Genomic DNA, 27,569 nt, shown 5'->3' with positions numbered 1-27,569 from the left:
AAAGTCTTCAAATAAGAGCCACCGTTAGCTCGTAACTGGCGATTTCAATATTCGAATCGATAAATTAAGTATATCTATACTGCCCTGGATGCTTGCCAGTTCTTGGGCCGTGACCTGTTAATGTTACGAATTATCAACGAAAGGCTAGAAATATTTCTTGGATAATTGACACGTACGAATAATACTCGTGGAATGTTCTCGAATATTCCACGAACGCGTAATTACACTAAATTTATGAAACCACAAAGTGTTTAAGTTTTTTATTGAACAACACTTATACTTACTAATATTATAAATGTGAAAGTGTGTTGGTTTGTTTGTTACACCTTCACGTCCTAACTACTCAACTGATTTTGATGAAATTTTGCAAACACGTTGATAGGAGTACAGAAAAAGGGATAGAGTAACTAACAGCTCCCCTTCACAAGCGGGCGGAAGCTAGTAAACATATATTGTACTAAAGGCGGTCTCAGTGCTAAAAGTATTATCTACCAGACAATCTTAGGAAGTGCAGGGCGTTTATAGGTGTGCGGCGAAAAAAACAAAGAAAAATCTTTTACTTATATATATGTATATTTTTATAGAATAGGAAGGTGGACGAGCATATGGGCCACCTGATGGTAAGTGGTCACCAAACGCCCTTAGACATTGGCATTGTAAGAAATGTCAACCATCGCTTATAGCCAATGCGCCACCAACCTTGGGAACTAAGATTTTATGTCCCTTGTGCCTGTAATTACACTGGCTCACTCACCCTTCAAACCGGAACACAACAATATCAAGTATTGCTGTTTTGCGGTAGAACATCCGATGAGTGGGTGGTACCTACCCAGACGAGCTTGCACAAAGCCCTACCACCAGTAGATATATTTACGAATTTCCTTATCCTAATATTATAAATACGAATGTGAGTTTGTTTGTTTGTTACGCGTTTACACCTAAACCATTAAACCGATTTTAAAAATTCTTCCACCAATCGAAAGCTTCTTTATGAGCGAGTAACATAGGTTATATTTTGTGGCCATATTCCCACGGGAACGGGAAATACGCGGGCAAAACGCTAGTTAATATTATAAAGGAGAAAGTGACGTTACGCTTTCACTTCTGAACTAATCAACTGATCCTCATGAAAATTTGCATACACGTTGTCAGAGGTACAGAAATAGACATAGGGTGCCTAATACTTGCCCCCCCTACTCTTACACGAGCAAAGCCGGAACGGAAATTTGTATAAATAAAAATGCAATATATTTAAAATCAAGCAATATAATTTGAAATTAAATACTAGATAAATAAGGTTCCTTTTGCCATTTAAAAAAAGCTTTCCTTACAAAATTTATGTATGAATAAAAAAGTGAATAAGCATTTATTTTGAAAATCGAATCTCGCAATAAAGAAAAAAAACTTTTGTTATCTAGTAAATGATATGAACACATTTGACGGCGACTTTATAGCACTTGCAATGATGCTATTTATAAGAATATAACCTTTCGAGTAAAACAAAATAAGACTCATTGTTCTTTAACAGTCAACGTGACCATGTATTTAACCTTTAAGTCGTACCAAATGTTTGTCATAGCTCAATAATAGCATGTTAATGTCACTGACACGATACATTATCTATGTTGTACATGCATAATGGGATTATGTAGGTCTGTGTGTCAATATTAAACTGTAATGAAACCCCACTTGTTTGATCGTTGAAAATGAAGGATTTATATTTAATTGCTGATCTGGTATGAGCTTTTAAATAGTTTCAGCGTAAAATTTGCCTTGTGGTATAAATCGTATGGAATTATCAATGTTCATATTCCAGTTTGATTATTTTGCTAATATCTAGTTTCAAATGAAGATGAAGATCATGTTATATATCGATTAATTATTATTACTAACTGCATCGTTAGTCTATTAGATGTGAGGCCGCAGATCCTAAGGTACAAACCCCCTAATGCCAATAAAAATATAGTAATTTGATTTTTCTGAAGGTGGATTTGTGTAAGCTCCTGTGTCTTGGAAAACATGTAAAGTTGTTGGTCCTGCACCTGAACTTATTCCAATCGTGTCTCATTGCATTCCCATTGCATTATGAGAGTACGAGAATAGAGTGTGCAGCTGAGAGCGCAAAAATTAGTATTAGTATATTTTAATACATCCTGCACAGTTGGCTATTTTCTCTTGAGATTGGCCACTGTCTCCGAAATAGGTCAGGAGAATATCATCGATTATTATTGACTATTTTCGTTTCACTTGTATTATTATCAATTAGTGCTCAAAATAATTGGGGGAAACGTAAATCTTCTTGATTTTCTTCTTTGCAATTGAATTCTTTGTTGTTTGAAATTAATATCAAAACATAAAATAATTCATATTTTTCATTCTGCATACGTGATTTCACTAAATCAATTTCCTCAACAATGGACAAATGCTCAAAATTTGCAAGATTTTTCCGAACGTAGTCGTGGAAATTGACTAGTGTGACATTTTCGCTCATCGTTTTCTGACCTCGCCTACTTGGCAACGCTCTCTCGGTCAAGGCACGTTCGGACATCGTGTATCATATTTATAACATTATATGAAAAAAAACAATTTAGAAATAATCGTCTGATCTTAGAGACCCTTAACAGATTAGCCTTTGATGATCAAATTAAAGCAATTTATTTATATTTTATTTATATACTCTTTATTGCACACCAATACAGACAAAAATAATAGGAGTAAAACAAAAACAAAGAAAAGAAAAATGTACAATAGGCGGCCTTATCGCTAAAACAGCGATCTCTTCCAGGCAACCTTTGGTAGAGGAGAGAGATAGGATGGTAGGGGTGTACAAATTATTTAATACATACAATAGAATACAATATATATATGTATATATACGATACATAAATAAATATTCCATAAATATATAATAATATAATACACATACACATTATAAATATATACATTTACATACTATAGATACTTACATAATAAATAAAATATTTAATTGCAGTATTTCTTCATGAAGCAAGATAGTGCTCTTTTATCATTTTTTTAAAAGAAGTAATAGTTGGTGCACGTCTTGCTTCTAGTGGAAGAGAGTTCCAAAGACGAACTGAATGGACTGTAAATGAGTCACTATAAAAAGATGTTGTATGAGGTGGTATTTTTAAAATCAAATTCTCTTCAGAACGAAGATTATGGCTATGTGAAGAACTAAGAAATTGAAAACGTTCTTTTAGATATGAAGGAGAAGACGGATTGAACAGAATACAGTACAGAAGTTGAAGGATGTGAGTATTCCTGCGAAGCCGGATTGGCAGCCACTTGAGCTTTTTACGAAATTCAGAAACGTGATCATATTTACGAAGACCAAATATGAATCGGATGCAAAGATTTTGGAGACGCTCAAGTTTATTAAGTTGCTCCTCTTTTAGATCAAGATAACATGCGTCAGCATATTCGAGAATTGGTAGTAGGAGTGACTGTGCTAACATAATTTTGGTAGGGATGGGTAGAAAGTTGCGTAACCTTCGAAGGGAGCCAAAGGCTGCAAAAATTTTTTTACTAACCTCACTTATCCGTGGTTCCCAAGACAGGTGCTGGTCAAAGGAAATTCCCAAATTCCTAGCTGTAACACTGAACGGTATGTTAACACCTTTAAAGTGTACAACCGGGAGATCCGAAAAAGATATACGAGAAATTAATTTTGAACTACCAATAATCAGCACCTGTGTTTTATTTGGGTTTACTCGTAATCCAAGCAATATTTTGAAGGGAACTACGTCGATGTTCCACTGACAATATGAGCTCTGATTAAGAATATATTGTAATCAGTGCAAAAAAGAACTTTTTTTCCACTGGTTAAACGTATTAACACGATTTCCCAACATGTTGTAGGGACTACGTGGGCTCACTAATTGCGCCAGAATATTCATTCAAAACCAGCGGTACTTATTCCGTCTCTTCGGGCGACAGCACGGGATCTCTTACGCTTGCTACCGTGATGCTCCGACAAATGGCCTACATGGATCTCAAATACCTAAGTAAGGCGAGGCGTGGCCGTCGTCGCGAGCAACTCTACTACCACTTCCCACCAGGTGGAGTGGAGTCATTTGCCTTCCCGTTTTCCTTAAGGGTAATTCCACTGGCTTAGCAACAATAAATATTTTTTTTAATTCAATGAAGCATTCGCCTACACCTACAACACATATCATGATTCGTATTCAAATAATTTTCTTTAATATTTACACTTTAATTATAACAATAACCTTAATCTTTATTACGGTAATTTAAACCAGACGGAGTTTTCTCCTTCTTGAGTTTTTTTGAGACTTAAGTTTTTAGTTAGGTTTCGGTCTTCCATTATTGTTAAACAGAAAGTTAGTCTTTATTGAATAATGAATGTACTTTTTCTAGAAATATATTTTTAGTATAAGATTTAAAACTTTTATAATTATATACCTTATCACCATTAATTTCTTTTATTTTTAATCATTTTTTTCTTGTTATGTTTGAGGACTTATCGTTATCGTTTTTATTCGTTCTTATTGTTTATAGTATGTATTTATATTGTATACTTGTAATTTTGTATGTATTGATAATATTATTTATTTATTGATATTTATTACTTGTGTTTTATATTTGCATTTATTTATTAGTTTGTTTAATCATAAATTAATGTTATCTTATTTATTGTTGGAGCAACACCTAACTCATATCCTATGAGTTATCACTTATATCCGTTGGTTGCCTGAAAGAGATCGCTATGTAGCGATAAGTTCGCCAAAATTGTATATTACTTTTACTTAGGCTGAATCCATTTTTTGTATTTTTTTTAAATCTTTTTGTGGTTTCATCATCATCATCATCATCATCATCAAGCGAACAAGCCGGATTCCGGAAAGGCTTTAGCTTTGTGGTGTACAATAAAGTAATTATCGTCCGCCATATTTGAAATTTCGTGACATCATGCAACATTTGACAACTATATGAATTTCGGATATAAACATTGTTTTTGGAATCTCATTTATATAATATATGTATTCAATTTCGATTTCTGCGATCAATTTCTAATAACAAAGTTGCAGAAATTGAAAAAAGCAACTTCATATTAAAATTATAGTAAAATATTAATATTGCTTGTGTTCTAATTTTTTTTCCAAAATTTCAATTATATATCATGCTATCTCATTCTAGTTAAGGTTTTCCTCCTCTGCTGTAGTACGGAGTTGATGCCTATCGCTAGTTCATAAACCTGAATCAATAAGTCGATCCGTTTATTAAAGAGCTGGAGATAACGATATAATGAAATGTCGTTATGGACAAAGGGTGAACCAAATGGCAATATATTACGTCAATTATTTTAGATAATCGGATATAATTCCTGCTGGATGTCAGTGGCAGAACTATTCGTAATAGGATTCATTAAAATTATATGTTTCAAATGAGCCGAGGTGACCCAGTGGATAGACGTAGACTCGTAACCGAAGATTGCGTTTTCGAACGGGTTCACCCCCAAGTACTAAGATTTCATGTACTTAATTTGGTATTACTTTTTGTAATTTTTCTAGTCATTTATGATGTTTAGCGGGTGATTTATATAACAATGCTGTGTCCTTCTTTCGTATATAAAACCAATGATGTCAGAAAGAGGGAAAAGTGTTTAGCTGAACATACTAATACTAACATTTATAATTAAGGCTGTTAGGTTTTATATGTGATTATAGTTATTCCTTAAATGAGTCGGTTGGCGTGGTTGGTAGATTCACGCCGAAGGTTGTGGGTTCAATTCCCACTCAGGATAGACATTTGTGTGCATGAACATGTCTGTTTGTACTGAGTCTGGGTGTAATTATCTATATAAGTATGTATTTACAAAAGAAGTACCTACTTGAGGCCTTGAACCGGTTACAGCGAGGTGCCGTACGCATTATTGGCGACGTAAAGGTCACAAACACCCTTGAACCTTTACAATTGCGTCGTGAGATAGCAGCACTGAGCGCTTTCTATCGACTGTATCACGGCGAGTGCTTTGAGGAATTATTCTCTCTAATTCCTGCTTCCCCCTTCCTTCTTAAGTCCACGCGAGCTGGTTCTCGATGTCACCGCCTAACTGTGACATCAATTCCATCGCGAACAAAGAAATTTGGCAACTCCTTTCTTTGTCGCACTTCCAAAAAATGGAATTCCTTACCAGCTCACGTGTTCCCCTCCTCTTACAACCCGGGTTCCTTCAAACGAGGCGTGAAGAGGCATCTTGCGGGCCGGCAAGGCGAAGGTGGCTAGTGCAGAACGTTTTTCCCGTCTGTACTGGCCGTCGTCGCGTTTGGACTCTACTACCACTTACCATCAGGTGGAGTAGAGTCATTTGCCCTCCCGGCGAATATATAAAAAATAAAAAAAATAAAAAGAAAAGTAGTATATGTAGTATATCATTTTGTCTGGTTTCCATAGCAAAAGCTTTGCTTAATTTGGGATCAGATGGTCGTATGTGAAAAATGTCCCAGGATATTATTATTATTATTATTCTTAAATATATTACAAGCCACTCACCCCCTTTAAATAAATATAGTTACCGATATTTTATTAATTTATTTATTAGATTTCCCAGCGATTATAACACGAACATTCTGAAAATACATACTACATAAATATACACATATGTATGAATTGAAAATATATATTACACAATTTTTGCATTGGCTATAAGCGATGGTTGACATTTCTTACAATGCCAATGTCTAAGGGCGTTTGGTGACCACTTACCATCAGGTGGCCCATATGCTCGTCCACCTTCCTATTCTATAAAAAAATAATAATAAAATAAATATGATTTCTTTAACGATTTAAAAAAAACTTGGTATATATAATATAATATACATAAGTACTTAGTGCTATGAGAAACATTTCCAAAAAGTAAATTTCGTGTAAAGATCTTAGCAAATTCAGCTTAGTCGAAATAAAGCGCATTTCTTGATTTCAAATTGCTCAATAAGTGCCACTGCTGCGGAACGCTACGGGCCGTTAGTTGCCATTAGTGTGTGGTATAATATGCAAGAATCTCTCCGGCTGCCGGCAATTGTTTTGCGCCATAATTATATCCATATATTAACAATCTATTAACAACTAATATCATTCTACAGTAGTTGCTGTAAGTCGCTTATATTATAATAAGTAAAAAATATTATTATATGTTAATAGTTTTTTGTTACGATAATAGATGGCGTTAGTAGTACTTTAAATCGCGCTATAGTTTATTATATTTGAATAACATAGCAGAGATTATTCTTTCGTATTAAAATGTTCGTCTGGAAGTACATAATATATTTCATCAAAAGCACATGAAAACTCAGATGCTTACCGGGGTTAAAAGCCGCAATCTTCGGTTGATATTCATGTATTCTATCCACTGCGCCAACACGGTTCTTTACTCATAATTTGACAGATCTCTCAAGTCCTATCTTCTTCAACTACATGCCCTAATTAAGAATAACAATTAATTTTATTGTACACCAAAAAAAAATTACAATATTAAATATAAAATGATAACGCGGTGACGAGTAAAATTATTTCATACCAAAAACCATTTCCGCTACCGCTTATCAACTGAACCAGCGAGTAACGATACGCTAACAACTAGATTTGTTATTGGCTTAATTTACCAACAACACAACTAAAGAGTTATTTCGACTCAAAAACTTGAACAGAGTAAGCTTAATAGTGGCTATTATTGGTAAATTACCAGCACCCTGTTATTTTGAAAATGTATTAAGTCAAGACTGACCTCGAATCTAAAATTCTAGTGTTCCCCTCCTCTTACAACCCGGGTTCCTTCAAACGAGGCGTGAAGAGGCATCTTGCGGGCCGGCAAGGCGAAGGCGGCTAGTGCAGAACGTTTTTTCCGTCTGTACTGGCCGTCGTCGCGTTTGGACTCTACTACCACTTACCATCAGGTGGAGTAGAGTCATTTGCCCTCTCGGCGAATAAAAAAAAAAAAAATTCAAGTAATGTCTGAACTGAAGACATATTATTTTGCAATTCGTATAATTCTATGGAGGGAGATACGTCCTTTTTTATCGTTTGATCTGTTTTTTTTTGTTATTCTATTTTTATCCCCTCAGACGTGTTACGTTCTGAATTATTACGCTCCTCCAATTCATTTGGTGAATACACCTGGGTCACATTTATTTTATTTTAGTGTAAAAAAAGCCGAGATGACCCAGTTGTAAGAACGCGTGAATCTTAACCGATGATCGTGGGTTCAAACCCGGACAAGCGCTACTGAATTTTCATGTCCTTAATTTGTTATTATAATACATCTCGTGCTTGACGATGTTTTTCTTAACAACATAATACCTATGTACATTATGATATTTCAGTGGTGCTAAGACCTGATTTGAAGTCGCATTCATAAAGCAAGATTTAAATAAAACAACATATACAAAGCCATATAAACAAAATTGTTTCTACCCCAAATTACATAAACTCGCTGTTTCTCTCAAAATTGAAATTCGGACGTTTTCATTTGAATTTCTTATTTCTTTTGTTTGGTATTAGCTATTGGTGTGCTTTAATAGTAGCTAGTGCTTAGTTTAAGAAAAATTGTGTGTGTTCATATATGTTTTACTCTAATTTTCAATAATGGTTATGGCCAAATTTAATTTATAGACATTAATTCTAAAAAAAAAAAATTCGACCATATTCTATTATAAGCTTGTCTTATTATTACGTTTACCAGAAGATTTATTATTTAAACAAACAGTAACAAAAGTATCATAAATTATGTTTAAAGTAAGGCATTTTTATTAGACAAAACATATTTATGTTTACAATAATGAAAAGCATAGAGATTAATTTTCTCGCAAGACATTAAGATTTAAGCTCAACGAATTAATACGTATAGCAAAATGAATAAGAGGAGTAACTACTGAGCTTTTAGCCGACACCTTCACTTCAAGTTAGAGGTAACATTAGAAGAGCATGCATCATTAAATACTTGTATTATTTATACCTAATTAAAAGCCGAGACGGCCCTGTGGTAAGAACGCGTGGATCTTAACCGATGATCGTGGGTTCAAACCCGGGCAAGCACCACTGAATTTTCATGTGCTTAATTTGTGATTATAATTCATCTCGTGCTTTACGGTGAAGGAAAACATCGTGAGGAAACCTGCATTTGTCTAATTTCACTGAAATTCTGCCAAATGTGAATTCTACCAACCCGCATTGGAGCAGCGTGGTGGAATAAGCACCAAAGCTTCTCCTCAAAAAGAGGAGAGAAGGCCTTTAGCCCAGCAGTGGGGCATTCACAGGCTGTTACGGAATTACGGAATAATTTATACCTAATGGACACTAAAAGGAGTCTCATGTCCTAATGGACATTAAAAGGAGTCTCAAATTCTGATGTTGTATATAGCTCAAACAGTTATTTTTATACATTAATATTATTTGCTTTTATCTGTCGATAAACTGGAAACGTAAACTTGCTGTTACAAATAACAAAGAGTAATCGCTTTGCATCACTTCACGTCTAACGGCTTTCCTTATAAATGTTTAGGGGATAATTAGTTAAGCAATTATGCGTCTTCCTCTATTGAATGTAAAAGCAATGATGATAGAAAGAGATAAATCAATATTTATTAAACGACAACATTATACATACTAAACGTAACTTTTAACCATTGACTCAACTCTAGACATTTCGTTGTCAACTTGTTCATCCTCGTTTTCATCCGATAAAATATTTATGATAATGATAATTAGTTCTAACATTGTGCATTGTTTACTCCCGAAGTAATCGGAGGGACCAAATGATGTACGAAATAAGAACTATATTTCTCTGTTCACACTATTTAATTAAAATTATTAATTTTGTATCATTGACATTACGTACTATTACGAAAAAACTTAGACAGCGTGATTCAGGAATATCAAAAAATTAATCAACGCCATCTATTGACAAATAATAATAAACGTGTTTTATATTATAGTCTTCATATTCGTTGTGGTATTTTATTTGCCACGGAAATCAAAAGTAAAATACTTTGTTTAATATAGAAGCAATACACTTACTTATTAATAGTCAAATTATAAACTACTATCGGTGCAGAGAAGAAACACCCAGCCCTGCGAAGAACCGAAAAAAGTGTAAAGTGTTTTAACTTCCCCCATATGTTGTATTATGATCAAATAAGTAAGTAAAGAATAATAAACAAAATGACACTTCTAACGTGAGAATTCAAGACACGTGGTAACCAGCTCAAACTGGTTTATGTCGATTCTAGTCTCTATGTGTATTACACGAACACAATCGCAAAAACGTCTCCAAGCTGATTTATCTGTATATCTTTTGTTACCTAAACTATCGTCCATTAGCTGAGCTCGTCAAACTTACGGTATGCCAGTGACGTCTTCGTTAAAATTAATGAATCAAGTAACGACGGTGGTCGGAACATTAAATTACTTGGAAGGTATTTACATTGCCAACTTAGATTGGGTTATTTGGATAAAATTCACTGTCTTGTGTGCAACTTTTGTAAGTAAAATTGTATTTCAATTATTTCTTGATAATTACATCATACACAAAATTTAAAAAAATAAAACGATATAAGCCAGAGGATTTTTATCAGAAAGAAATACATAAATTTAATTTCACACAAAATAAAATTATACACAATTGCTACGATAAATAAAATGTATATATGTATGTATATTGCTATTTCTATGTAAACTCTGCTTTGTCTCAAATAGGGATGCTGTGCAGCTCCTTATTTGAATATAGAAACTAATATTCAAATTAATTTTACATATTTATTTATTTAGGTTTACTGGTGGTAGTGCATTGTGCAAGCTCGTCTGGGTAGATACCACCCACTCATCAGATATTCCACCGCAAAACAGCATTACTTGGTAGTTTTGTGTTCCGGTTTGAAGGGTGAGTGAGCCAGTGTTATTACAGCCGCCAAGGACATAACATCTTAGTTCCCAAGATTGGTGGCGCATTGGCGATGTAAGCGATTGTTAACATTTCTTACAATACCAATAGTTAGTATGACCACTTACATATATAATTGAATGACATTACAATTATAAAATAAACAAAATCACTATAATTCTAAAATTATACTTAAATTAATTAATACAAACAAGTTTAATTAATACAGACAGTTCAATATTTTAATATCTGCGTAGCGGTAACACCGTAGAGGTACAATTCATCAATAATCTTCTATGTTTCGTTTCGAAGAGTAAGTGTGCCAGTGTACCATATTTTAGCGACCAATTATTATTTTTAGTACCAACTTTGTCATGTATTTATACATTCATGATTGGGATAGACAAAAAATAGTAACGGTTAACGCGCGAAGCCTGTTCCATTTGAGAAGGCTTTTGGCTGATTATCACACTGCTTCAATAAAATTTGGTGAATACACCTGGGGCACATTCTTTTTAATATAACGCTTGGCCACAATCAAACGTGATGGTAATTAGTGATGCTGAAGATAAAACGCGCTTTCCTTACGTGGTGTTCCTTAACAACAAATATGAAATCTCAACGCTGGACCGAGTTAGAATCCGCATTCTTAAAGCACCGTTTAAAAAATTACATTAAATATAAAGATATGTAAACAAAATTATGATAACACAATTGTTTTGTTCCCTAAATTACATAAACTCGCGGTTTCACTCAAAATTTAAATTCGGACGTTTTCATTCACCTCACTAATGTGACAAGTTAAGGATTTTTACAAGCTCGCCTGGAGGCGTTACAGGGTTGCCAGCTCTATAAAATTCGTTTATAACTTTTAATATTGTTTTAATTTTATTCTCGTTTCTAAACTTGTTGATTTTAGTGTGGCTTTTATAACTTTTCAACATTTTTATCGGATGTTTTTGAACTTTTTAGTAGTATTTGATTTTTATTGTACATAGCTTATAATATATTGCATAAGAAAGTCTCATGCCGCTTATATGTTAATAAATAATAATATAAATATAATATTTTTAATAATTATATATAATTTGTAATTGCAATATTTTTACTATGACAACATAGAATAGGTTTTAATGTCCTGCTCAAACTGGCAACCCTGTTGAATAAGTCTTATTTAATCTATGCTGTGACCGCTTACAAAGGTCACAATCCCCTGTCGAGTTTACATAAGCATTTGTACACCTTTGCTTACACTTAATTTAACACAAAATCATTTTAAAAGCTTTATTTTGTAAGTGTTTTATTGTGTTTTAACACTTACTCTGGACGTATTAAATTCAATGTCAGTTTGTTATTTATTTTGAATCTGTTCTATTTTTAAATCATTGTTATGATCGTTCCATTTTTGAATATTGCTTTATTGATGTATTGAAAAATAATAATCGAGAGTTGCCTTGCAAGACGACCCAGTTGTAACGTAATATATCAACGCACAGCCTAAACTACTATTCACCATGACAATTTGCGTACGAGTTTTTTTTTTACAGTAGGTAGTATACTGGTGGTAGAGCTTTGTGCAAGCTTGTCTGGGTAGGTACGACCCACTCATCAGATGTTCTACCGCAAAAGAGCAGTATTTGGTATTATTGTGATCCGGTCTGAAGGGTGAGTGAGCCAGTGTAATTGCTGGCACAAGGGACATAACATCTTAGTTCCCAAGGTTGATGGCGCATTGGTGATGTAAGCGACGGTTAACATTTCTTACAATGCCATTGTCTATGGGCGTTGGTGACCATTTACCATCAGGTGGCCTATATGCTCGTCCGCCTTCCAAATCTATAAAAAAAAGACTAAGGAGATGAAACTTCGTATGAAAATTCTTGATTTTTGAAGGAGCCATGGAAATTTAGCTATTCTGAATAACGCGAGCAACGCTGCGGGTAAAGCGCTAGTTATAAGTAAAAGAAAGTTACAAAATATATAATTCATTTAAAATCGTGCCATCGTTAACCAAAGTTCGTTATAATAGTGATTCACTTAAGTCGTTTAATTCTTATTGGTCGTTTTAGTGACGGTCCCTATCAGAGACCTTTTATATATCACTTTTAATGGCCTGGCTCCATTTCTGGTGGTTTAATATAAGTTACGAAGGGAAACTCAGCGTGTTCGGATATGAAAAAGGTTTTTTTTATAACGTGAAAATTTTAATGTACATTTTTAAATCTTACATGTGTTGGATGGAGGTTCCAACTCTTGGCTAAATATTGGGGATGTGATACGGACATACGGTCGTGTCGGATTATCAAAGTGAGGGAATAGAGTGTTGTCTAGTGTCTCGATCAGGAGAACCGTGATGTTTGCCTTTTTTACGTAACAGGGCAAACAAGCAGGAGGCTTACCTGATGGAAAGTGACTACCACCGCCCATGGCAACACCCGAGGGCTTGCAGGTGCGTTGCCGGCCTTTGATGAATCAGTCTACTATTTTCTTGAAGGTTTCTATATCATATCGGTTCGCAAAAGTCGCTAGCGAAAGCTGGTTCCAGAGAGTGGTTGTTCGAGGCAGGTAATGCCTTAAAAATCGCGCTGTTGTGGATTTCCAGGCATCGAGTTCTCCGGACCTTATCTTATTTTTCTTAAAATGCTATTCATATGACATATTAAATATTTATTTCTATTTTAATTAATAAACCCTATAATATTTTCCCCTTAAACCCATATTTTTTTACTCCTCCTATATTAACACATATTTAAACGTGAAGCTGTGTTTCCTGTCCTCTCTTTTGTTATCTCTTCTAAAATTACTTGTAAAATATTAAATTACATGACAATTTAAATTGAAAGTTTTGATATACATCCTAAACTAGACTGTATCTGGTCTTATATTGTATTGTCATATTTAAACCCAAAAAAGCATTCCATTTTTAAACCGCATACGAAAAACCAGGCAATTTTATTAATCGATAATTGAAAGCGAAAATACCATCCTAAAATATCGCAACATATGCCAAATCGCAAACCGCAATATCCCGAGTCGGTCGAAGAGACCCGAGGGATCGTTTTATTCAAAGCGACATCCGATAGTAATGAGATGAACATTTCTCAAGATAACAAAGATTGTGAATGTTTCTTAATGACAACGCTAATCGTTTAGGTTATATAGCTTTTAATTTATTCGTCACATTTATGTTTCTTTTTGTGTATATTTAAAAAAAAACCTTTAGATAAGTATTTTTGTCACCCCTTCGCGTTTAAATAGTTAAGTTTAGACTAAAATAAGCGATGTATATATTTATCCTAACCTATACATAATTATAAGTAGTTAAGTGTATGTAAATGCTACACAAAGAAATACAATAGATATTCTAATAAATATAAGATATATAATAGCCTACACCAATCACATTGAGAAATAAAGACAAATAAACAATTTTGATATTGAATTGACGCGATATCATTGGTCGAGATATTTCCCCTGAGAAGAGCTCCGCCGAGCCACGAGCGGAGCAAAGCACGGGAGAAGCCGCGGATGCGTTATATCAATACGATCCCGCAGCCTCTCCGATCCGTGCCGAAGACGACCATCGCAGTGGTTTCAGTGGGTAAGAATCCCACATAACCCAGTTTCCCCCCCATGGGAGCTGGGTACCTTTCTGAAGGTTTCCACTGCGTAAAAAAATCGTCGAGATATTTATTAATCACGAAAAAATGACGTTTTATATGTCGGAGATATTGTTATCGAAACTTTGAAAGTAAAATTGAAAAGAAGTTCAGAAGAAAATTCGATATTGAAAGTAAATATATATCGGAAAATCTTTATTATCACGGTTATTCATTGTGGGCGATAGCAGGAATCCGTGTGAGAAATAAACTTTTCAACATACAAACTTCACTTTGACAAATTGAACTATAATATTCACACGTTTTATACGATACACAGTACAATTCCTAGGCTTATATTCCTTTTTTTTCTTTTCTGGCGTTTATCTCTATCTACGCTTTTTGAGCGCAAAATATTCTGCCAATGTCACGTATAAAATAGATGACACATATGATATAATTATTCGGTTTAAAATTTTGAATCGTTTAATGATGATGAGTGAAAACTATGTTATTCTACAGTAGATATCTAGAATAATATTATAATTAATAAAAAAATATTTGAATATAACATATAAATAATAAATATTTACGAGGAATATATTTTTCATTTTCTTGAACGAACTTTAAAGTAGCGACAAAGGTGTCATCTATATTCATTTAAAGATCTTTCGAATATTGCACCAGCTTTCGCTTAGATCGACATTTTAATATTGAAAGATTTTTCTGCTTCGAGCTGTTAGTGCTAATGCAAAGAGCCAAATACTTTGAAGTCTATATCTATAAAGCTAGGTGCCTACATAGTAGATGACGAATTCTGTTCCAGTTAGGGATATATTGTGGTAGCAGGGCTCTGGGCAAGCGTCATTCTTGGTACGTTAAAAACTAAAAATGTTGTTTTGTAACAACGTTCGGCGTTCTATTTATAAAATTAATATGAAAATTCAAACAGTGACATAAAAAATTATAAATACAGAATGGAAATTTTCAACTTCAAACAATGTTTTCTAATTTCGAACGTTAAAACGCAAACAAAATTATACTTTGAAATGTATCGAATCAAATCTGCGCTTCCTGTATTCAAATGTTTGAATTCGAGCCGTAAAGCTGCCTCACCATTTTTATTTTAACGCTATATATGAATATTTCTTAAGTTACAAACAGAGCAATAAATAATAAAAAAGATCGTTCATCTCATTTCATCTCATCTCTCAGCCGAAAGACGTCCACTGCTGGACAAAGGCCTCCCCCAAGGATTTTCCTTTTGGCTTATTCGTTCGAACATAACTAATATATATTTAAAAAATAATTTTATATATTTTTTTTAAATATAAAATTACTTATGCGTAATGAGAGTACATTTTCAAGTTCATAGTTTTGATTGTAACGTTTCTACATGAAACTTTTAAGTGAAACGTTGCTGATGAAGAAACGTTCTTTTGTACCGTATATACTCAGTTAAACTCTTTGAAATTTATAGTAAGTAAGCTATTTTGCCACCAGATATTAATATAACGCCATCTGCATTTAAGATGCTGTTCTCGTTTCTTAACAAAATTAAAACATACTTTATTAAAGTAAACTTTTACGAGCGCTTTTAAATCGGTATTTTAGAAGATTTTATTAAATTTAAAGGTATCACGATTTCAGAATGTAGATTCTACCGAGAATTACTGCAAGAATTTCACTGCACTCTCACCCTTTTCCGCAGTTCAAAAAAAAGAAAGTTCACTAATGTTTGCACATGTGCATAATATTATACCCGGCGCAGTTAATTAGTATTTATTTAGAAACATTATGTGCGCAATTAAAGTATATCAAAACAACACGTAACATTATTGTCATGTCACTATACATATAGCGATCCCCATCCCCACCATCAATATATATATATATATTGTAATAATTTTAATATATTTATCATATAATATATATTATATATAGCTATATGTAATAATTTTCCTGTTCAAAGGGATTGTTGGAATTCAATAGCCGTGTGTCACTTCTTGTGCCTGGATTTTTTTTTTATAGAAAAGCGAATGCTTTTATTATTTTATTATTTTTATAATATATATATTAAAATAATAAAATAATAAATATTATAATTGAAAAGCAAATCTTACACGGATAACAAATCTAAGCCAACGATTCTTAAAATTTGACAGTGACCGAAAACGCACTGACCCTAATCTTTGTTCAATAATTAATATACTTTGAACATGTAATTAATGTTATTTATAAAAAATATATATATATAATAGGATGGCGGACGAACATATGGGCCAACTGATTGTAAGTGGTCACCAACGCCCATAGATATTGGCATTGTAAGAAATGTTAACCATCGCTGACATCACCAATGCGCCACCTACCTTGGGAACTAAGATGATATGTCCCTTGTGCCTGTAATTACACTGGCTCACTCACTCTTCAACAATACTAAGTAATGCTGTTTTGCGGTAGAATTTCCGATGAGTGGGTGGTACCAGATGGGCTTGCACAAAGCTCTACCACCAGTAAGTTATCTATAATGATTTTGCTTCAATATTTTACAGGAAAAACATGAATGTCGGTTATTATAACCAACAACGACTCAACCACAATTAAAACTTTTACCAGGGGGATAAAATTTTGCGCAACGCTCTTTGTAAGCAATTGACCTGAAATCGTCAAAGTTTTAAATGTTGAGTGACTTGAATAAGGAACTCGAACGCTTGGGCCAATAAATTTAACAAATAATTCCTGTGAATATTTATAAAAAGGGTTATTTTATTTTTTATATCAATAAGAATCCCTTCTTGACTGAGCAGATTGGCAAATTGGTCACCTGATGGTAATTCACCACTGCCCATAGATATTGGTGCTGTAAGAAACATTAATAATATCTTATATCGCCAATGAGCCAACAATCTTCAGAATTAAGATATCCTTTGTGTCTGTAGGTACACTGGCTTACTCAAACGACAAACCGGAAAACAACAACACTTAGTATTGCTATTTTGCGGTTGAATATATGATGAATGGGTAGTACCGATTCAAATGAGATTCTACGACCACTTATAATTATATTTTATAATGTCTAAACCAAAAGTTATTGGTAACGTCTCGCTTAGATTCATCGCGGTCATTAAGACCCCAGGTGGTATTTAACTTTTACGGTCACGTGTCAACTAGATTGGCCAATAAATTTGTAATTTACGTTTGCAATGAACTAGTTTGGGAATGAAACTCATTCATTTTACTTTGGAATATTATTCATTTATAATTGGAAAAATAACTTTTATATTTATCATATTAATTATCATTTTGATGCGTTAATGGTTATTTAATTTAAACTATCATAATCTAACGAAAGTGTGTTTGTTTGTTACGCTTTTCCGTCTTAACTACTGAACGAATTATGATGTAATTTTGCATACACATTGTCAGGGGTATAAAAAAGGACATCTGGTGCTATCAACTGCTGAAATCCCTACCTCATCTCACAGGCAGGCAATGCCGCGGAAACTTGCATATAAATAAATGAACAACAAGATCTTATGAACAATATACATCATGATAAAAGTCGAAAATAAATCAGTCTGTAACGCTTTCACGGCTAAAAGACTGAATCGATTTGGATGAAATGAAACAAGTTGGAACCACCCGAAAACGTAAACTTAACGTAACATAATTGTGCTATATTTTAAATATGTTTAAATTTAAATTTATTTTTCATTTCAAACCGAAAACTATTTCGTTCAAGTTTTATCATAACTTACATGTATTTAACAATGCTTTTTTTTCTAGGTTGCACTTTTACAATCAAGCTTGCAAGGGTATGTAAATTTCACATTATCTTATCATAATCATTAGCTTCGGTTCCTCCACTGTGAATTTTTATTTTCCAACCACGAACTATTTGATAAATGTCATCTCTCTGTTTAGCCTGGACGTTATATATATATATATATATATATATATATATATATTATTATAACATATAATAAATATATAATAAATATTGGCCCAATTGCCAGGTTGGGCCAATAAAAAGTTTTTAGGTTTTTCTGTCAGAAAATTAGTAGCAGCCTGGAGTCTGGAAGTTAGAAGTGTATACACTCTCGTGCCTCGAAAACTGTTATTTAATTTTGTATTTTTCTTTAAATAAGATTATATTATTTGTTGTGATTACAGACGTGGTAATGATCATTAATGTAAAACTGATTATATTGTATAAATAAATATTTTCGGAAATTAATGATTTTTAAACGACAACGTAATTGTCTCTTTTATATTATATGATATTGATTTTAATATTTTTTATAATAATTAAATTACTTTTTCTTACATTATTTCTTTTCTGAAATTTATTATATGCATTATCTAATTTACATATATATATATATATATATATATTATTATTATTATTATTATAACATATAATAAATATATAATAAATATTGGCCCAATTGCCAGGTTGGGCCAATAAAAAGTTTTTAGGTTTTTCTGTCAGAAAATTAGTAGCAGCCTGGAGTCTGGAAGTTAGAAGTGTATACACTCTCGTGCCTCGAAAACCACGTAAATCCGTTGGTCCTACGCCTGAACTACTCAATACTATGTTATTAAATCGGATAAAAATTTTGTTATTAATTATTATTCGAGTAGGCTCTACAAGCACTGAAATCATCATATTAAAATATCAAATAAATTTAAAGCAATCGCCGGCTCTGAACGGAGATTCTACCGAGAAGAACGAGCTAAAAAGTCGGTAGTTACTCTTTTTTTAATAGGTACGTAATCAAGTTCAATTAATAACACAAAAATATTTGTATCAATTACATACACTTTTTATAAAAAATATTTTGCATAGAATTAGAGAAAAATCCTTAAGGAGCGTTAAATAGAAGGCTTATTAATTGTTTAAAAAAGCTATGTCACTTCAAATATTTCAAATCGTTAAAAATTACAGACAATCCGTTAAATAATTAATTAAGTGAATAAATTAATTAAGCGTTTTGTAAAAACGACTCCTCTCGTTAAAGTAATTACAATTTAGAACAAAAAACTTTTATTCGCAAAATGAATAACAAAGAGCTTAATTTTATACACTTCAGATTGACTAGATATTCTTCTTCGTCCTTGTAAGTTTTAATTAAATAAAAAAGTACCTTTATTGAGAATAAAATATATATACCGGCGAATGGGCCACCTGATGGTAAATGGTCACCATCGCCCGTAGACATTGGCGCTGTATATATCAACCATTCCTCATATAGTCAACGCGCCACCAACCTTGGGAACTACGATGTTATGTAAATTATGCCTGTAGTAATACTGGTTATATGCTTCAAACCGGAACTCGACAATACTAAGTAGAATATCTGATAATAATATTTTTATAAGATGAACCATGTCCAAGCAATCAAAATTACGCATCAAGGTTATTAATAATGAGTAAAATAAATAAGATCTGACTGTAGGTAGACCTTCGTACCGTTGAAAACCTACGAGGAATTGCTGTCTGTCTCTCTGTTAGATTTTTGAAGTGTGCAAGATTATTTCTTTCTAAAATACTTTAATAATACAATAATAATAAGTTAGCCACTAGACAAAAATGCATTCTAATACAGCTCATAAAACAACCGTAATAAAAACATATTTGAAATACTTTCGGACAATTGAATCTCTTAAAATTTTCTAATACGATAATCAGTTTAAAAGAAAAGTACAAAATGAATATAAATTAAGTCTTTTTATTTCATTGATATTCTTTAGAATTCTCGTAATTGCTGCGATTATAAAATTATGGAGCGTAAACTTTTTAAAAAAAATATTTTATTTAACGCTAAGATAAAGTTTTCAGCGTCTGAAAGTTTTCAAGAAAAAAAAAATTACATCCGTGCAATTTCCTCTTAGAAAAGAAATTCAGCCAATTCGAAAGTGGACACACGGTTGGACTGCTTGAATAGCGTTACAATTTTATTATATAATAACTTATTTTTATTATATAATAATTTTATTATAACGTGGATGTATGTGGGCAATGAGTTCATGTGCAATTGCTTCTTAATGCTTCATCCATAGTAAATGAACGAAATAATAATCCGTGTGCACTATATAGCTATAACTATGTGAATTTCACTGAAATTCTGCCACATGTGTATTCCACCAACCCGTATTGGAGCAGCGGGGTGGAAGAAGCTCCAAACCTACTCCTCAAAAAAAGGGAGAGGAGGCCTTAGCCCAGCAGTAGGACATTCACAGGCTGTTACGGTACGGTACGGTATGTGAATTAATAACAATTACTTAAAAATTCACACGAGTACAGATTACTCTTCGGAACACGTTCACCCTGTCCCGAAGAGTAATCGGAATGAGATTGGCTCTACGTGAATGCTCCGCTCTGTCTCCAGTAATTAAACTAAGCGGCCTCACATTCAATTCGCCAGTTTAGCAAAATCGAACTTGGCGGCGAGATGTTAACCACTGTATTACATCGCACCATCCCAATATGACTAAATCAATTAGATTTGACATTCAGATCTTCGTTCTCCAACATATATAGACTTGGTATTAACAAAAGAAAGTAACTTAATAACGCCAGAAATAGTTGAATGTGGAAGTAAATTCTGTTTTGGATTGGGTATCTTATTATCTTGGTTCCAACGTTTGGAAATGTATTGGCAAACTTCCAAGGTATCTAAGCGGTCAAGAATATATTATTTGGGATCATTAAGATGAAAAAGAAAGAAAAGGACCAAGACCTCGAAATTCGGATCGAATATATTCGGGATTTATATGGAATAGGCGAATTAAGGTCTTATGATCAATCAAAGACCTATTTTATTTTAGTTTTTCGAAAATCAGATAATTTGATTGTCTGTGTGTCCTTTAACGATTAGTGTTAAGAAGTTGGCTATTGTAACCAAAGGAAATGGCTGAAATACTCTTAACAATTACCGTACCATATTTGGATACTTAAAACACTTGCTTAAAGTAAGAATGACCTATTATGACCAGCTGAGTTTATTTTGAACTTTGCTAATATTTGCTAATAACTGATATAATAATTAACAATCTAAGACAACTACTTGTTGGTTGGGCTTTGTCCAAGTTCATCTGGGTAGGTACCACCTATTCATCAGATATATTAGCAGCGTTTTACCTGAAATAAAACGCTTATTAATTTACTTACCTTATTTGAAGCTTTATTAAATGAGATAGGCACTTGGTTTCCCGCTTGTCATTTTGATTTATTTTCTTCCTTTTACCTCTCCTTCCTTTTTACGTCACTTCCACTTGGCAGTATCGGCGGTCTTTGGGATATCGCCGATTATGATACTCATTGCGTTTTATTAAGCACCAGTCAGCAATTAATCGCAAGCTTCGAATAAGGTAAGTAAATTAATAAGCGTTTTATTTCAGGTAAAACGCTGCTATTAATTTGACTGTCCCTTATTCGAAGGTTTATAAAATGAGACATGTTTATTATCGCCTGGTGGAAGTGATATACGCCAATGTGATGGGTTAAAGAATCTTATTGTAATAAACAAACAAAAAATATATATTTGTTCTAATATTAAAATGAAAGTGTAATAATTAGATAATGCATATAATAAATTTCAGAAAAGAAATAATGTAAGAAAAAGTAATTTAATTATTATAAAAAAAAATATTAAAATCAATATCATATAATATAAAAGAGACAATTACGTTGTCGTTTAAAATTCATATTTGCGAAAATATTTATTTATACAATATAATCAGTTTTACATTAATGATCATTACCACGTCTGTAATCACAACAAATAATATAATCTTATATATTAAAGAAAAATACAAAATCAATTAACAAGCTCAAAAAATTGTGTAACAGATGCTGTATTATGAATCGGCTTAATTAATCTCATATAATACTTTGTAAAAGTATTTTGTGAACGCCAGTTTCCTCTAGCCAGAATTTCGTCAAGCGATCGATTGTTAAGCCAATTTTTAGAGGCAACAGCAGATCTAATACTACCGGGAGTAGCTAATATATCAGCATCCACCAACAAAGACTTGATCCAACCAGCCATTAATGTTCGAGATGCAGCTCTAGGCTCTCCTCTTATGTTAATGAAAAGGTTTAATGATTTAGCTAAACTTCTTCGACCTTCAAGAAGAGACTTCGTCAATTTAATCCAATGAACGGGGTCTACTTTCTCCTTTTCATTATTAGCTAAAAACTTGCAACCTGACTGCCTGTAGTCAATGGAGTCAGTTTTTGAACCAAATGCTGGCCAAAATATTACAGTCATCTTCGAAAATGCAGCTATCGGAATCAACCTTAAGCAGGGTCAAGTCATGGATTCTTCTTCCCGAACAAAGCAGTAGAAGTGCAGCTGTATGCCTTTGCACTTGGAATACATTATTTCTATCTATACTATAGCTCTCCAAATGAGAGACTAAGTCGTCAATATCCCAAACCGAGTCCTTTACATGCCTAATAGGATTACGTAAAGCTATTGATTTCAAAATGTATTTTATTAGTACATGGGAGCCAAGCTGACCAGACAAATCTGGATCGCACAAGGTAGAATCCATTGATTTGTGCAACAATACAGAACTATACGATAATTTGTAAACTAAATGGAGGTCTGATAAAAACCTAGCAAAATCGCTAGCTCTTAGTCTAGATTGATTTATTTTGTGTGATACACACCACAAAATCCATCTTTTCCATGCAATACTGTAAACTTTACAGGTTGACGGGCGCCAGGATTTCCATCCTTTCAATGTCCGAGACCACCCCCACATTTCCAGACCTCTAGAGTCATTTCGAATACCTTTGGGGGAGGCATTCCGTGGTTATGTCTACGAGAACTTCGTTCAGGCGATGAATTGTGAATGGGCTCGCTAGTGCACGCGCCTTAATATCCGGACGCCAAAATACTCGGTTCCATCGTGGAACTACAATAAGATAGACTCCATGCGCCCGGTTGAGATGACAAAGTACCTTGGGGATCAGAAATGGTGGTGGAAAAACCCAAGCTAGGCTGAACGTCCAAGATCGGGAGAACGCGTCGTGAAACAATGCTTGTTCGTCGTTTTGATCCAACGATACATAATTCGTCACCACATGAGCTCGACTTGAGGCGAACAGGTCTATAAATGGAATTCCCCATTTGGCAAAAATCTTGTTCGTGCAATCCCGTGTCAGGTGCCACTCGGGACTCGCTCGAAGCCTCGACATTTGGTCGGCATGACTGTTGTAGATTCCGGGAATGTGAAACACTTTCACTTGTATTTGATGAAAATCTAGAATTTGAAAAATCTGATATGTCAAATTCATTAGAGACACTGATTTTGTCCCTCTCTCGTGTCGAAGATGCGCTATCAATGACTTGTTGTCAGACTGAATTAGAACGGTTCTGCGTTTCAATAATTGACATTGTTCTTGCAATGCTTTGAGTATTTCCAACATTTTTTTTAGGTTGCAGTGATGTCGCTCCACTTCTAGCCATGGACCAGTGAGTGACAGGTTGTTCAGGCGGGCTCCCCAAGCAATATCGGAGGCATCGGTAGTGAGAAAATGAGAGGGAGGTTCGAGGTGTATAGGTGTCGTCCGCCTGCAATTTTGAAGCCACCACAGCAGATTGTCCGACTCAGCTGGTGGGATAACGTGAACCATCTTAGGATGCATTTTTAGAATACGGTTCAAGAATCTTAGAAGCTCGCGATTATTTAGCCTGCCCCTCGGTACAACAAAACTTGCGAAATTGAGAATTCCGATAAGACTCTGAAGGTCTTTGAGATTTGTTCGTTGTTCTGACAACATTTGGCTTAATGCTGATAAAAGCTGGTAAGCTTTTCCTGTTTATCCAAGGATTCCAGAGTACCCCCAGAAATACTAAGCTTTTTCGTAATTTATTATCCATCCTAGTTTTTCCAGAAAAACTCTCACTATTTTTACATGACCTTGCAGAATGTGTTTGTTTTGATTGACTATCAAAAAATCAAAAGACGATAATTCTTATGCCTTTCTCCCTGATAAACTGAGTTATTCAATTTGATATTGCCGCAAACGTTTGTGGAGCCGTACTCAGGCCGAAAGGTAAACAGGTCATCTGCAAGAGTTCGTTGCGATAATAGAGACGCAGAAATCGTCTGTGGCTGCGAGATATGGGTATATGGAAGTAGGCCTGCGACAGGTCTATTTTGTACAGCCAATCTTTTGGCTGCAGAAAATCTGGTATACGCTGAACATTTATCAGCTTGAAATGGTGAGCTAAGACATACCGGTTTAATGCTTTCAAATTGAATATTGGATGTTACGAGCCATCGTTTTTGGGGACTAGTAACATTGAAGAAAGGAAACTTGGAGAAGTTACTGCCCGTTTTAATACAGCCTGTTCTTTCATTTTGTTGATAATTATTGTCATATTGGTAGACTCTGCCACATGTAATTTTGTTTCGAAGACACTGGGATATGCAAGAGGTGGTTTTCGGCTGAAGGGTATGTGATACCCTGGTATTATTTTTAGAATGAAAGCTGGAGCTCCTAGACTTTTCCACTGATCCTGATACTGCGCCAAACGGCCCGCTTTGAATCGACCGTCTTTTATTCTCTCTATTTTGAGGGGACGGTGGCAAGATTCGTTTTCGTCCAGCGTTATTTTGAACGAGCTGTTTCGATTTCTGGTGAAAGGAATTTCCCTTAAAGTTACTTTGAAAATAACGATTATTCGGTGCGACCGAATTTAATTGAGGCACATGGCCTGGATAATAACCACCTTACGGCGGTGCGTTATTATGAGAGTAAAAAGTATGTGGGTAATTGCGGTTATACACACTTGAATAGCCCTGTGAGGGTTTATTTCATGGAATGAGCCCCTGTGAGGGGCCGTGTGACTTTTTTATTTCTGCCTGCGAGACAGAAGTCATATTTGCTTTCTGGGCGGGTCAAAAGCATTTCTTTACACCACCAACTCGTTCTAAAATTGCAGTAAACTTTTCTTGATTAAAAAGGTTGGTAGATGACGGTGGCACTTTGCGGAGATTAGATTTGATGGTAACATCCTTCACGTGTTGTAGGATCGCATCGCGTCTCATTTGTATTACTTCAGCACGATGACCACAAATAATTTGTAGCAGATCTGACGAACTTTTGTGAAAGTCGCCGGAAGAGCACAGTGTGCTCACCTTTTGATGTAACTCGTCATAGCTCAAAGGATCGCAGTTTCTCGCCCAGGCAAGTAGGTCCCGTAAACCATTTTGTAAAGCTTCCATTTGCTTAAAGACGCACATAGTTAAGGTTACAAAAGTCTTATCAGCATAAGTAAGATGCCGTGGGGTTTCGTATGCATTTATTTCGTCATTAATTTCAAGGTCAGTAAAACCCGGCGAGAAATTGTACATTTTCTGAGCTTCCGCATATCTGACATCAGACCAGTTATTTTTATCTAAATGTTGATGGTCACTAAGCATTTGTAAAAAGGCAACCGACGCTTTAGGAATCGACAGTTCTTTTAATTTTGTTTCAAACGAAAGGGTAAAATCGTAATCACACGATTTTTCAGATTTGTCATCAAGAACCTCTTCATATAAATGGTTACTTTCACTTGCCATAAGTGACATGACATCATCGTTATTAAAATTTGTACTTACATGACATTGTTCTTCCTGGCTTGCAACCTTTCCGCGAAGCCAATGGACTTCTTCAGCCAGTTTTTTGTTCATACGCGCCAACCGTTTGCCGCTCTTTTTCTTTTTACGATGTTTACGCCTTGGAGCACTCGATAACGAGCTACTGCTACTCGATGAACTACTACTTGAACCTGAACTCGGCGACTCTTCTCGCCGTTTATTTGGCGTGGATGAGGGACCAGGCGCTTCAGAGAGCACGATATTATCCATAAAAAACTTTATCTTAAAATAATAAAACCAAAATCTTTTGAAAATATAGACAATCTGTGTAATTTTAATATATAAATCGATATTTTAAATATGTGGATAGTATGATAATATTCAAATTAAAAGTATAAAAAACATTTATCGAACGTAATGATCATCATGATGATGATGAATCGATGTTTTAAATATGTGGGGAGTATGATAATATTCAAAATAAATATTTTAAGAAATAATGAGTACTTACATAAACAATCTTCTAGCTTAGCGTTAAGCTCCAACTTACAAATGATATAGGAGTCGGAATAGCAACTTTGACGCGTCCGACTCGGCGGGAATCTAAAACGCCAATGAGTATCATAATCGGCGATATCCTAAAGACCGCCGATACTGCCAAGTGGAAGTGACGATAAAAGGAGGGAGAGGTAAAAGGAAGAAAATATGTCAAAATGACAAGCGGGAAACCAAGTGCCTATCTCATTTAATAAAGCTTCGAATAAGGGACAGTCAAATTAATACAAACATATTGTTGTATTTCGGTTAACATTTTTTTACAGAGCGAATGTCGATGAGCAATAAGTATTTACCGTCAGGTGGCCCATGAGCCCGCAACCTATTTAACCTATTAAAAAAAAAAACAAAAATAATATAAGAAGATAGTTCATCAGAGAGCAGTACTTACAATTTTGGCGGTTTTTTTTTTAATTGTTATTAGTTGAATTAACTTGCAAATATTTTTATTATTAATTCTATTACGATTTAAATTAATTGAATTTTGTTTTTATTTGTATTTAAATGTAATAATTTAATTAGTCTTAGAGCTTTTCGACATTTTAAATGTTATTATGTACCAAACATATTTAATTAATTTTACTGTAGTGTAGTGTAATTTCAGGCACGTTAGACATCGTAACTATATCCCATAGTCAGGAGTGCAATTTTGTAAATAGCTAAATAAATAATTAATGGCGACCACTAGACATCAAATGATCCGACCGCCTTCCTATATTAAATTTAAATATTTCAGAATCTACATAAAACTAAGAAGAAACTTAGTAGGTTTAAGTAACTTTAATACACATTCACGTATACGGCAATTTTATTGTGAGATTAATGTGCTCGTGCGCGGTACTTTCCCAGTCTTAATATAATCATTTCGAGAGGTTTGTTTTAACTATTACATA

The 27,569-nt window shown here is 34.0% G+C and overlaps 1 protein-coding gene across 1 annotated transcript in view; it reads left to right on the top strand.

Annotated features, from left to right (window-relative positions):
- LOC126777042 (uncharacterized) overlaps positions 1-27,569 on the top strand; it is a 234,491-nt gene that overhangs the window by 123,137 nt on the left and 83,785 nt on the right. The window contains exon 3 of the mRNA XM_050499889.1: positions 18,304-18,332. The gene's annotated coding sequence lies outside the window, so the exon portion shown is untranslated. The remainder of the gene's footprint in view (positions 1-18,303; positions 18,333-27,569) is intronic.

Source organism: Nymphalis io, chromosome 22 (genome assembly GCF_905147045.1).
Source record: "Nymphalis io chromosome 22, ilAglIoxx1.1, whole genome shotgun sequence".
Taxonomy (NCBI): Eukaryota; Metazoa; Arthropoda; class Insecta; order Lepidoptera; family Nymphalidae; genus Nymphalis; species Nymphalis io.
This window is presented reverse-complemented; position numbering and strand designations above follow the sequence as displayed.